Here is a 13145-nt window from a genome sequence, read left to right as displayed (position 1 = left end):
AAGGCTTTTTGAAGGGAAAGATGTAACTCTCTGTGATGAATTAACAGAACACAGAGCAGTTTCTCAGAAAGCTTCTTTTCAGTTTTGAACGGAAGATATTTCCTTTTTCACCATAGTCCTTTATGGGCTTCCAAATATCCCTTTGCCAATTCCACAAGAACAGCCTTAGCGAAAGGCTTCTTGAAGGGGAAGATGTAACTCTGTGAGATGAATGAACATAACACAGAGCAGTTTCTCAGAAAGCTTCTTTCCAGTTTTGAACGGAAGATATTTCCTTTTTCACCATAGGCCTCTAAGGGCTTCCAAATATCCCTTTGCCAATTCCACAAGAACAGCCTTAGCGAAAGGCTTGTTGAACGGAAAGTTGTAACTGTGTGAGATGAATTAACAGAACACAGAGCAGTTTCTCAGAAAGCTTCTTTCCAGTTTTGAACGGAAGATATTTCCTTTTTCACCATAGCCCTCTATGGGCTTCCAAATATCAATTTGCCAATTCCACAAGAACAGCCTTAGCGAAAGGCTTCTTGAAGAGGAAGATGTGACTCTGTGAGATGAATGAACAGAACACAGAGCAGTTTCTCAGAAAGCTTCTTTCCAGTTTTGAACGGAAGATATTTCCTTTTTTCACCATAGGCCTCTAAGGGCTTCCAAATATCCCTTTGCCAATTCCACAAGAACAGCCTTAGCGAAAGGCTTCTTGAAGGGAAAGATGTAACTCTGTGAGATGAATTAACAGAACACAGAGCAGTTTCTCAGAAAGCTTCTTTCCAGTTTTGAACGGAAGATATTTCCCTTTTCACCATAGCCCTCTATGGGCTTCCAAATATCCCTTTGCCAATTCCACAAGAACAGCCTTAGCGACAGACTTCTTGAAGTGAAAGATGTAACTCTGTGAGATGAATTAACAGAACACAGAGCAGTTACTCAGAAAGCTTCTTTCCAGTTTTGAACGGAAGATATTTCCTTTTTCACCATAGCCCTCTATGGGCTTCCAAATATCCCTTTGCCAATTCCACAAGAACAGCCTTAGCGCAAGGCTTCTTGAAGGGAAAGATGTAACTCTGTGAGATGAATTAACAGAACACAGAGCCGTTTCTCAGAAAGCTTCTTTCCAGTTTTCCACGGAAGTTATTTCCTTTTTCACCATAACCCTCTATGGGCTTCCAAATATCCCTTTGCCAATTCCACAAGAACAGCATTAGCGAAAGGCTTCTTGAAGGGAAAGATGTAACTCTGTGAGATGAATTAACAGAACACAGAGCACTTTGTCAGAAAGCTTCTTTCCAGTTTTGAACGGAAGATATTTCCTTTTTCACCATAGGCCTCTATGGGCTTCCAAATATCCCTTTGCCAATTCCACAAGAACAGCCTTAGCGAAAGGCTTCTTGAAGGGAAAGATGTAACTCTGTGAGATGAATTAACAAAACACAGAGCAGTTTCTCGGACAGCTTCTTTCCACTTTTGAACGGAAGATATTTCCTTTTTCACCATAGCCCTCTATGGGCTTCCAAATATCCCTTTGCCAATTCCACAAGAACAGCCTTAGCGAAAGGCTTCTTGAAGGGAAAGATGTAACTCTGTGAGATGAATTAACAGAACACAGAGCCGTTTCTCAGAAAGCTTCTTTCCAGTTTTCAACGGAAGTTATTTCCTTTTTCACCATAACCCTCTATGGGCTTCCAAATATCCCTTTGCCAATTCCACAAGAACAGCATTAGCGAAAGGTTTCTTGAAGGGAAAGATGTAACTCTGTGACATGAATTAACAGAACACAGAGCAGTTTCTCAGAAAGCTTCTTTCCAGTTTTGAACGGAAGATATTTCCTTTTTCACCATAGGCCTCTATGGGCTTCCAAATATCCCTTTGCCAATTCCACAAGAACAGCCTTAGCGAAAGGCTTTTTGAAGGGAAAGATGTAACTCTGTGAGATGAATTAACAGAAAACAGAGCAGTTTCTCAGAAAGCTTCTTTCCAGTTTTGAACGGAAGATATTTCCTTTTTCACCAAAGCCCTCTATGGGCTTCCAAATATCACTTTGCCAATTCCACAAGAACAGCCTTAGCGAAAGGCTTCTTGAAGGGAAAGATGTAACTCTGTGAGATGAATTAACAGAACACAGAGCAGTTTCTCAGAAAGCTTCTTTCCAGTTTTGAACGGAAGATATTTCCTTTTTCACCATAGGTCTCTATGGGCTTTCAAATATCCCTTTGCCAATTCCACAAGAACAGCCTTAGCGAAAGGCTTCTTGAAGGGGAAGATGTAACTCTGTGAGATGAATGAACAGAACACAGAGCAGTTTCTCAGAAAGCTTCTTTCCAGTTTTGAACGGAAGATATTTCCTTTTTCACCATAGGCCTCTAAGGGCTTCCAAATATCCCTTTGCCATTTCCACAAGAACAACCTTAGCGAACGGCTTGTTGAAGGGAAAGTTGTAACTCTGTGAGATGAATTAACAGAACACAGAGCAGTTTCTCAGAAAGCTTCTTTCCAGTTTTGAACGGAAGATATTTCCTTTTTCACCATAGCCCTCTATGGGCTTCCAAATATCCCTTTGCCAATTCCACAAGAACAGCCTTAGCGAAAGGCTTCTTGAAGGGGAAGATGTAACTCTGTGAGATGAATGAACAGAACACAGAGCAGTTTCTCAGAAAGCTTCTTTCCAGTTTTGAACGGAAGATATTTCCTTTTTCACCATAGGCCTCTATGGGCTTCCAAATATCCCTTTGCCAATTCCACAAGAACAGCCTTAGCGAAAGGCTTGTTGAAGGGAAAGTTGTAACTGTGTGAGATGAATTAACAGAACACAGAGCAGTTTCTCAGAAAGCTTCTTTCCAGTTTTGAACGGAAGATATTTCCTTTTTCACCATAGCCCTCTATGGGCTTCCAAATATCCCTTCGCCAATTCCACAAGAACAGCCTTAGCGAAAGGCTTATTGAAGGGGAAGATGTAACTCTGTGAGATGAATGAACAGAACACAGAGCAGTTTCTCAGAAAGCTTCTTTCCAGTTTTGAACGGAAGATATTTCCTTTTTCACCATAGGCCTCTAAGGGCTTCCAAATATCCCTTTGCCAATTCCACAAGAACAGCCTTAGCGAAAGGCTTCTTGAAGGGAAAGATGTAACTCTGTGAGATGAATTAAGAGAACACAGAGCAGTTTCTCAGAAAGCTTCTTTCCAGTTTTGAACGGAAGATATTTCCTTTTTCACCATAGCCCTCTATGGGCTTCCAAATATGCCTTTGCCAATTCCACAAGAATAGCCTTAGCGAAAGGCTTTTTGAAGGGAAAGATGTAACTCTCTGTGGTGAATTAACAGAACACAGAGTAGTTTCTCAGAAAGCTTCTTTCCAGTTTTGAACGGAAGATATTTCCTATTTCACCATAGCCCTCTATGGGCTTCCAAATATCCCTTTGCCAATTCCACAAGAACAGCCTTAGCGAAAGGCTTCTTGAAGGGAAAGATGTAACTCTGTGAGAAGAATTAAGAGAACACAGAGCAGTTTCTCAGAAAGCTTCTCTCCAGTTTTGAACGGAAGATATTTCCTTTTTCACCATAGCCCTCTATGGGCTTCCAAATATCCCTTTGCCAATTCCACAAGAACAGCCTTAGCGAAAGGCTTCTTGAAGTGAAAGATGTAACTCTGTGAGATGAATGAACAGAACACAGAGCAGTTTCTAAGAAAGCTTCTTTCCAGTTTTGAACGGAAGATATTTCCTTTTTCACCAAAGCCCTCTATGGGCTTCCAAATATCACTTTGCCAATTCCACAAGAACAGCCTTAGCGAAAGGCTTCTTGAAGGGAAAGATGTACCTCTGTGAGATGAATTAACAGAACACAGAGCAGTTTCTCAGAAAGCTTCTTTCCAGTTTTGAACGGAAGATATTTCCTTTTTCACCATAGCCCTCTAAGGGCTTCCAAATATCAATTGCCAATTCCACAAGAACAGCCTTAGCGAAAGGCTTCTTGAAGGGGAAGATGTAACTCTGTGAGATGAATGAACAGAACACAGAGCAGTTTCTCAGAATGTTTCTTTCCAGTTTTGAACGGAAGATATTTCCTTTTTCACCATAGGCCACTAAGGGCTGCCAAATATCCCTTTGCCAATTCCACAAGAACAGAGTAAGCGAAAGGCTGTTGAAGGGAAAGTTGTAACTCTGTGAGATGAATTAACAGAACACAGAGCAGTTTCTCAGAAAGCTTCTTTCCAGTTTTGAACGGAAGATATTTCCTTTTTCACCATAGCCCTCTATGGGCTTCCAAATATCCCTTTGCCAATTCCACAAGAACAGCCTTAGCGAATGGCTTCTTGAAGGGGAAGATGTAACTCCTTGAGATGAATGAACAGAACACAGAGCAGTTTCTCAGAAAGCTTCTTTCCAGTTTTGAACGGAAGATATTTCCTTTTTCACCATAGGCCTCTAAGGGCTTCCAAATATCCCTTTGCCAATTCCACAAGAACAGCCTTAGCGAAAAGCTTGTTGAAGGGAAAGTTGTAACTGTGTGAGATGAATTAACAGAACACAGAGCAGTTTCTCAGAAAGCTTCTTTCCAGTTTTGAACGGAAGATATTTCCTTTTTCACCATAGCCCTCTATGGGCTTCCAAATATCCCTTTGCCAATTCCACAAGAACAGCCTTAGCGAAAGGCTTCTTGAAGGGGCAGATGTAACTCTGTGAGATGAATGAACAGAACACAGAGCAGTTTCTCAGAAAGCTTCTTTCCAGTTTTGAACGGAAGATATTTCCTTTTTCACCATAGGCCTCTAAGTGCTTCCAAATATCCCTTTGACAATTCCACAAGAACAGCCTTAGCGAAAGGCTTCTTGAAGGGAAAGATGTAACTCTGTGAGATGAATTAACAGAACACAGAGCAGTTTCTCAGAAAGCTTCTTTCCAGTTTTGAACGGAAGATATTTCCCTTTTCACCATAGCCCTCTATGGGCTTCCAAATATCCCTTTGCCAATTCCACAAGAACAGCCTTAGCGACAGGCTTCTTGAAGTGAAAGATGTAACTTTGTGAGATGAATTAATAGAACACAGAGCAGTTACTCAGAAAGCTTCTTTCCAGTTTTGAACGGAAGATATTTCCTTTTTCACCATAGCCCTATAAGGGCTTCCAAATATCCCTTTGCCAATTCCACAAGAACAGCCTTAGCGAAAGGCTTCTTGAAGGGAAAGATGTAACTCTGTGAGATGAATTAACAGAACACAGAGCCGTTTCTCAGAAAGCTTCTTTCCAGTTTTCAACGGAAGTTATTTCCTTTTTCACCATAACCCTCTATGGGCTTCCAAATATCCCTTTGCCAATTCCAGAAGAACAGCATTAGCGAAAGGCTTCTTGAAGGGGAAGATGTAACTCTGTGAGATGAATGAACAGAACACAGAGCAGTTTCTCAGAAAGCTTCTTTCCAGTTTTGAACGGAAGATATTTCCTTTTTCACCATAAGCCTCTAAGGGCTTCCAAATATCCCTTTGCCAATTCCACAAGAACAGCCTTAGCGAAAGGCTTGTTGAAGGGAAAGTTGTAACTCTGTGAGATGAATTAACAGAACACAGAGCAGTTTCTCAGAAAGCTTCTTTCCAGTTTCGAACGGAAGATATTTCCTTTTACACCATAGCCCTCTATGGGCTTCCAAATATCCCTTTGCCAATTCCACAAGAACAGCCTTAGCGAAAGGCTTCTTGAAGGGGAAGATGTAACTCCTTGAGATGAATGAACAGAACACAGAGCAGTTTCTCAGAAAGCTTCTTTCCAGTTTTGAACGGAAGATATTTCCTTTTTCTCCATAGGCCTCTAAGGGCTTCCAAATATCCCTTTGCCAATTCCACAAGAACAGCCTTAGCGAAAGGCTTGTTGAAGGGAAAGTTGTAACTGTGTGAGATGAATTAACGGAACACAGAGCAGTTTCTCAGAAAGCTTCTTTCCAGTTTTGAACGGAAGATATTTCCCTTTTCACCATAGCCCTCTATGGGCTTCCAAATATCCCTTTGCCAATTCCACAAGAACAGCCTTAGCGAAAGGCTTCTTGAAGGGAATGATGTAACTCTGTGAGATGAATTAACAGAACACAGAGCCGTTTCTCAGAAAGCTTCTTTCCAGTTTTGAACGGAAGATATTTCCTTTTTCACCATAGGCCTCTATGGGCTTCCGAATATCCCTTTGCCAATTCCACAAGAACAGCCTTAGCGAAAGGCTTTTTGTAGGGAAAGATGTAACTCTGTGAGATGAATTAACAGAACACAGAGCAGTTTCTCCGACAGCTTCTTTCCACTTTTGAACGGAAGATATTTCCTTTTTCACCATAGCCCTCTATGGGCTTCCAAATATCCCTTTGCCAATTCCACAAGAAAAGCCTTAGCGAAAGGCTTCTTGAAGTGAAAGATGTAACTCTGTGAGATGAATTAACAGAACACAGAGCAGTTTCTCACAAAGCTTCTTTCCAGTTTTGAACGGAAGATATTTCCTTTTTCACCAAAGCCCTCTATGGGCTTCCAAATATCACTTTGCCAATTCCACAAGAACAGCCTTAGCGAAAGGCTTCTTGAAGGGAAAGATGTAACTCTGTGAGATGAATTAACAGAACACAGAGCAGTTTCTAGAAAGCTTCTTTCCAGTTTTGAATGGAAGATATTTCCTTTTTCACCATAGCCCTCTATGGGCTTCCAAATATCCCTTTGCCAATTCCACAAGAACAGCCTTAGCGAAAGGCTTCTTGAAGGGGAAGATGTAACTCTGTGAGATGAATGAACAGAACACAGAGCAGTTTCTCAGAAAGCTTCTTTCCAGTTTTGAACGGAAGATATTTCCTTTTTCACCATAGGGCTCTAAGGGCTTCCAAATATCCCTTTGCCAATTCCACAAGAACAACCTTAGCGAACGGCTTGTTGAAGGGAAAGTTGTAACTCTGTGAGATGAATTAACAGAACACAGAGCAGTTTCTCAGAAAGCTTCTTTCCAGTTTTGAACGGAAGATATTTCCTTTTTCTCCATAGGCCTCTAAGGGCTTCCAAATATCCCTTTGCCAATTCCACAAGAACAGCCTTAGCGAAAGGCTTGTTGAAGGGAAAGTTGTAACTCTGTGAGATGAATTAACAGAACACAGAGCAGTTTCTCAGAAAGCTTCTTTCCAGTTTTGAACGGAAGATATTTACTTTTACACCATAGCCCTCTATGGGCTTCCAAATATCCCTTTGCCAATTCCACAAGAACAGCCTTAGCGAAAGGCTTCTTGAAGGGGAAGATGTAACTCCTTGAGATGAATGAACAGAACACAGAGCAGTTTCTCAGAAAGCTTCTTTCCAGTTTTGAACGGAAGATATTTCCTTTTTCTCCATAGGCCTCTAAGGGCTTCCAAATATCCCTTTGCCAATTCCACAAGAACAGCCTTAGCGAAAGGCTTGTTGAAGGGAAAGTTGTAACTGTGTGAGATGAATTAACAGAACACAGAGCAGTTTCTCAGAAAGCTTCTTTCCAGTTTTGAACGGAAGATATTTCCCTTTTCACCATAGCCCTCTATGGGCTTCCAAATATCCCTTTGCCAATTCCACAAGAACAGCCTTAGCGAAAGGCTTCTTGAAGGGAAAGATGTAACTCTGTGAGATGAATTAACAGAACACAGAGCCGTTTCTCAGAAAGCTTCTTTCCAGTTTTCAACGGAAGTTATTTCCTTTTTCACCATAACCCTCTATGGGCTTCCAAATATCCCTTTGCCAATTCCACAAGAACAGCATTAGCGAAAGGCTTCTTGAAGGGAAAGATGTAACTCTGTGAGATGAATTAAAAGAACACAGAGCAGTTTCTCAGAAAGCTTCTTTCCAGTTTTGAACGGAAGATATTTCCTTTTTCACCATAGGCCTCTATGGGCTTCCAAATATCCCTTTGCCAATTCCACAAGAACAGCCTTAGCGAAAGGTTTTTTGTAGGGAAAGATGTAACTCTGTGAGATGAATTAACAGAACACAGAGCAGTTTCTCAGAAAGCTTCTTTCCAGTTTTGAACGGAAGATATTTCCTTTTTCACCATAGGCCTCTATGGGCTTCCAAATATCCCTTTGCCAATTCCACAAGAACAGCCTTAGCGAAAGGCTTTTTGAAGGGAAAGATGTAACTCTGTGAGATGAATTAACAGAACACAGAGCAGTTTCTCCGACAGCTTCTTTCCACTTTTGAACGGAAGATATTTCCTTTTTCACCATAGCCCTCTATGGGCTTCCAAATATCCCTTTGCCAATTCCACAAGAAAAGCCTTAGCGAAAGGCTTCTTGAAGGGAAAGATGTAACTCTGTGAGATGAATTAACAGAACACAGAGCAGTTTCTCAGAAAGCTTCTTTCCAGTTTTGAACGGAAGATATTTCCTTTTTCACCAAAGCCCTCTATGGGCTTCCTAATATCACTTTGCCAATTCCACAAGAACAGCCTTAGCGAAAGGCTTCTTGAAGGGAAAGATGTAACTCTGTGAAATGAATTAACAGAACACAGAGCAGTTTCTCAGAAAGCTTCTTTCCAGTTTTGAACGGAAGATATTTCCTTTTTCACCATAGCCCTCTATGGGCTTCCAAATATCCCTTTGCCAATTCCACAAGAACAGGTTTAGCGAAAGGCTTCTTGAAGGGGAAGATGTAACTCTGTGAGATGAATGAACAGAACACAGAGCAGTTTCTCAGAAAGCTTCTTTCCAGTTTTGAACGGAAGATATTTCCTTTTTCACCATAGGCCTCTAAGGGCTTCCAAATATCCCTTTGCCAATTCCACAAGAACAGCCTTAGCGAAAGGCTTCTTGAAGGGAAAGATGTAACACTGTGAGATGAATTAACAGAACACAGAGCAGTTTCTCAGAAAGCTTCTTTCCAGTTTTGAACGGAAGATATTTCCCTTTTCACCATAGCCCTCTATGGGCTTCCAAATATCCCTTTGCCAATTCCACAAGAACAGCCTTAGCGACAGGCTTCTTGAAGTGAAAGATGTAACTCTGTGAGATGAATTAACAGAACACAGAGCAGTTACTCAGAAACCTTCTTTCCACTTTTGAACGGAAGATATTTCCTTTTTCACCATAGCCCTCTATGGGCTTCCAAATATCCCTTTGCCAATTCCACAAGAATAGCCTTAGCGAAAGGCTTTTTGAAGGGAAAGATGTAACTCTCTGTGATGAATTAACAGAACACAGAGCAGTTTCTCAGAAAGCTTCTTTTCAGTTTTGAACGGAAGATATTTCCTTTTTCACCATAGTCCTTTATGGGCTTCCAAATATCCCTTTGCCAATTCCACAAGAACAGCCTTTGCGAAAGGCTTCTTGAAGGGGAAGATGTAACTCTGTGAGATGAATGAACATAACACAGAGCAGTTTCTCAGAAAGCTTCTTTCCAGTTTTGAACGGAAGATATTTCCTTTTTCACCATAGGCCTCTAAGGGCTTCCAAATATCCCTTTGCCAATTCCACAAGAACAGCCTTAGCGAAAGGCTTGTTGAACGGAAAGTTGTAACTGTGTGAGATGAATTAACAGAACACAGAGCAGTTTCTCAGAAAGCTTCTTTCCAGTTTTGAACGGAAGATATTTCCTTTTTCACCATAGCCCTCTAAGGGCTTCCAAATATCAATTTGCCAATTCCACAAGAACAGCCTTAGCGAAAGGCTTCTTGAAGAGGAAGATGTGACTCTGTGAGATGAATGAACAGAACACAGAGCAGTTTCTCAGAAAGCTTCTTTCCAGTTTTGAACGGAAGATATTTCCTTTTTTCACCATAGGCCTCTAAGGGCTTCCAAATATCCCTTTGCCAATTCCACAAGAACAGCCTTAGCGAAAGGCTTCTTGAAGGGAAAGATGTAACTCTGTGAGATGAATTAAGAGAACACAGAGCAGTTTCTCAGAAAGCTTCTTTCCAGTTTTGAACGGAAGATATTTCCTTTTTCACCATAGCCCTCTATGGGCTTCCAAATATGCCTTTGCCAATTCCACAAGAATAGCCTTAGCGAAAGGCTTTTTGAAGGGAAAGATGTAACTCTCTGTGGTGAATTAACAGAACACAGAGTAGTTTCTCAGAAAGCTTCTTTCCAGTTTTGAACGGAAGATATTTCCTATTTCACCATAGCCCTCTATGGGCTTCCAAATATCCCTTTGCCAATTCCACAAGAACAGCCTTAGCGAAAGGCTTCTTGAAGGGAAAGATGTAACTCTGTGAGAAGAATTAAGAGAACACAGAGCAGTTTCTCAGAAAGCTTCTCTCCAGTTTTGAACGGAAGATATTTCCTTTTTCACCATAGCCCTCTATGGGCTTCCAAATATCCCTTTGCCAATTCCACAAGAACAGCCTTAGCGAAAGGCTTCTTGAAGTGAAAGATGTAACTCTGTGAGATGAATGAACAGAACACAGAGCAGTTTCTAAGAAAGCTTCTTTCCAGTTTTGAACGGAAGATATTTCCTTTTTCACCAAAGCCCTCTATGGGCTTCCAAATATCACTTTGCCAATTCCACAAGAACAGCCTTAGCGAAAGGCTTCTTGAAGGGAAAGATGTACCTCTGTGAGATGAATTAACAGAACAGAGAGCAGTTTCTCAGAAAGCTTCTTTCCAGTTTTGAACGGAAGATATTTCCTTTTTCACCATAGCCCTCTAAGGGCTTCCAAATATCAATTGCCAATTCCACAAGAACAGCCTTAGCGAAAGGCTTCTTGAAGGGGAAGATGTAACTCTGTGAGATGAATGAACAGAACACAGAGCAGTTTCTCAGAATGTTTCTTTCCAGTTTTGAACGGAAGATATTTCCTTTTTCACCATAGGCCACTAAGGGCTGCCAAATATCCCTTTGCCAATTCCACAAGAACAGAGTAAGCGAAAGGCTGTTGAAGGGAAAGTTGTAACTCTGTGAGATGAATTAACAGAACACAGAGCAGTTTCTCAGAAAGCTTCTTTCCAGTTTTGAACGGAAGATATTTCCTTTTTCACCATAGCCCTCTATGGGCTTCCAAATATCCCTTTGCCAATTCCACAAGAACAGCCTTAGCGAATGGCTTCTTGAAGGGGAAGATGTAACTCCTTGAGATGAATGAACAGAACACAGAGCAGTTTCTCAGAAAGCTTCTTTCCAGTTTTGAACGGAAGATATTTCCTTTTTCACCATAGGCCTCTAAGGGCTTCCAAATATCCCTTTGCCAATTCCACAAGAACAGCCTTAGCGAAAAGCTTGTTGAAGGGAAAGTTGTAACTGTGTGAGATGAATTAACAGAACACAGAGCAGTTTCTCAGAAAGCTTCTTTCCAGTTTTGAACGGAAGATATTTCCTTTTTCACCATAGCCCTCTATGGGCTTCCAAATATCCCTTTGCCAATTCCACAAGAACAGCCTTAGCGAAAGGCTTCTTGAAGGGGCAGATGTAACTCTGTGAGATGAATGAACAGAACACAGAGCAGTTTCTCAGAAAGCTTCTTTCCAGTTTTGAACGGAAGATATTTCCTTTTTCACCATAGGCCTCTAAGTGCTTCCAAATATCCCTTTGACAATTCCACAAGAACAGCCTTAGCGAAAGGCTTCTTGAAGGGAAAGATGTAACTCTGTGAGATGAATTAACAGAACACAGAGCAGTTTCTCAGAAAGCTTCTTTCCAGTTTTGAACGGAAGATATTTCCCTTTTCACCATAGCCCTCTATGGGCTTCCAAATATCCCTTTGCCAATTCCACAAGAACAGCCTTAGCGACAGGCTTCTTGAAGTGAAAGATGTAACTTTGTGAGATGAATTAATAGAACACAGAGCAGTTACTCAGAAAGCTTCTTTCCAGTTTTGAACGGAAGATATTTCCTTTTTCACCATAGCCCTATAAGGGCTTCCAAATATCCCTTTGCCAATTCCACAAGAACAGCCTTAGCGAAAGGCTTCTTGAAGGGAAAGATGTAACTCTGTGAGATGAATTAACAGAACACAGAGCCGTTTCTCAGAAAGCTTCTTTCCAGTTTTCAACGGAAGTTATTTCCTTTTTCACCATAACCCTCTATGGGCTTCCAAATATCCCTTTGCCAATTCCAGAAGAACAGCATTAGCGAAAGGCTTCTTGAAGGGGAAGATGTAACTCTGTGAGATGAATGAACAGAACACAGAGCAGTTTCTCAGAAAGCTTCTTTCCAGTTTTGAACGGAAGATATTTCCTTTTTCACCATAAGCCTCTAAGGGCTTCCAAATATCCCTTTGCCAATTCCACAAGAACAGCCTTAGCGAAAGGCTTGTTGAAGGGAAAGTTGTAACTCTGTGAGATGAATTAACAGAACACAGAGCAGTTTCTCAGAAAGCTTCTTTCCAGTTTCGAACGGAAGATATTTCCTTTTACACCATAGCCCTCTATGGGCTTCCAAATATCCCTTTGCCAATTCCACAAGAACAGCCTTAGCGAAAGGCTTCTTGAAGGGGAAGATGTAACTCCTTGAGATGAATGAACAGAACACAGAGCAGTTTCTCAGAAAGCTTCTTTCCAGTTTTGAACGGAAGATATTTCCTTTTTCTCCATAGGCCTCTAAGGGCTTCCAAATATCCCTTTGCCAATTCCACAAGAACAGCCTTAGCGAAAGGCTTGTTGAAGGGAAAGTTGTAACTGTGTGAGATGAATTAACGGAACACAGAGCAGTTTCTCAGAAAGCTTCTTTCCAGTTTTGAACGGAAGATATTTCCCTTTTCACCATAGCCCTCTATGGGCTTCCAAATATCCCTTTGCCAATTCCACAAGAACAGCCTTAGCGAAAGGCTTCTTGAAGGGAATGATGTAACTCTGTGAGATGAATTAACAGAACACAGAGCCGTTTCTCAGAAAGCTTCTTTCCAGTTTTGAACGGAAGATATTTCCTTTTTCACCATAGGCCTCTATGGGCTTCCGAATATCCCTTTGCCAATTCCACAAGAACAGCCTTAGCGAAAGGCTTTTTGTAGGGAAAGATGTAACTCTGTGAGATGAATTAACAGAACACAGAGCAGTTTCTCCGACAGCTTCTTTCCACTTTTGAACGGAAGATATTTCCTTTTTCACCATAGCCCTCTATGGGCTTCCAAATATCCCTTTGCCAATTCCACAAGAAAAGCCTTAGCGAAAGGCTTCTTGAAGTGAAAGATGTAACTCTGTGAGATGAATTAACAGAACACAGAGCAGTTTCTCACAAAGCTTCT

Source organism: Chlorocebus sabaeus, chromosome 5, assembly GCF_047675955.1.
Source record: "Chlorocebus sabaeus isolate Y175 chromosome 5, mChlSab1.0.hap1, whole genome shotgun sequence".
NCBI classification, from domain to species: domain Eukaryota; kingdom Metazoa; phylum Chordata; class Mammalia; order Primates; family Cercopithecidae; genus Chlorocebus; species Chlorocebus sabaeus.
Note: the sequence above shows the minus strand (reverse complement) of the source record.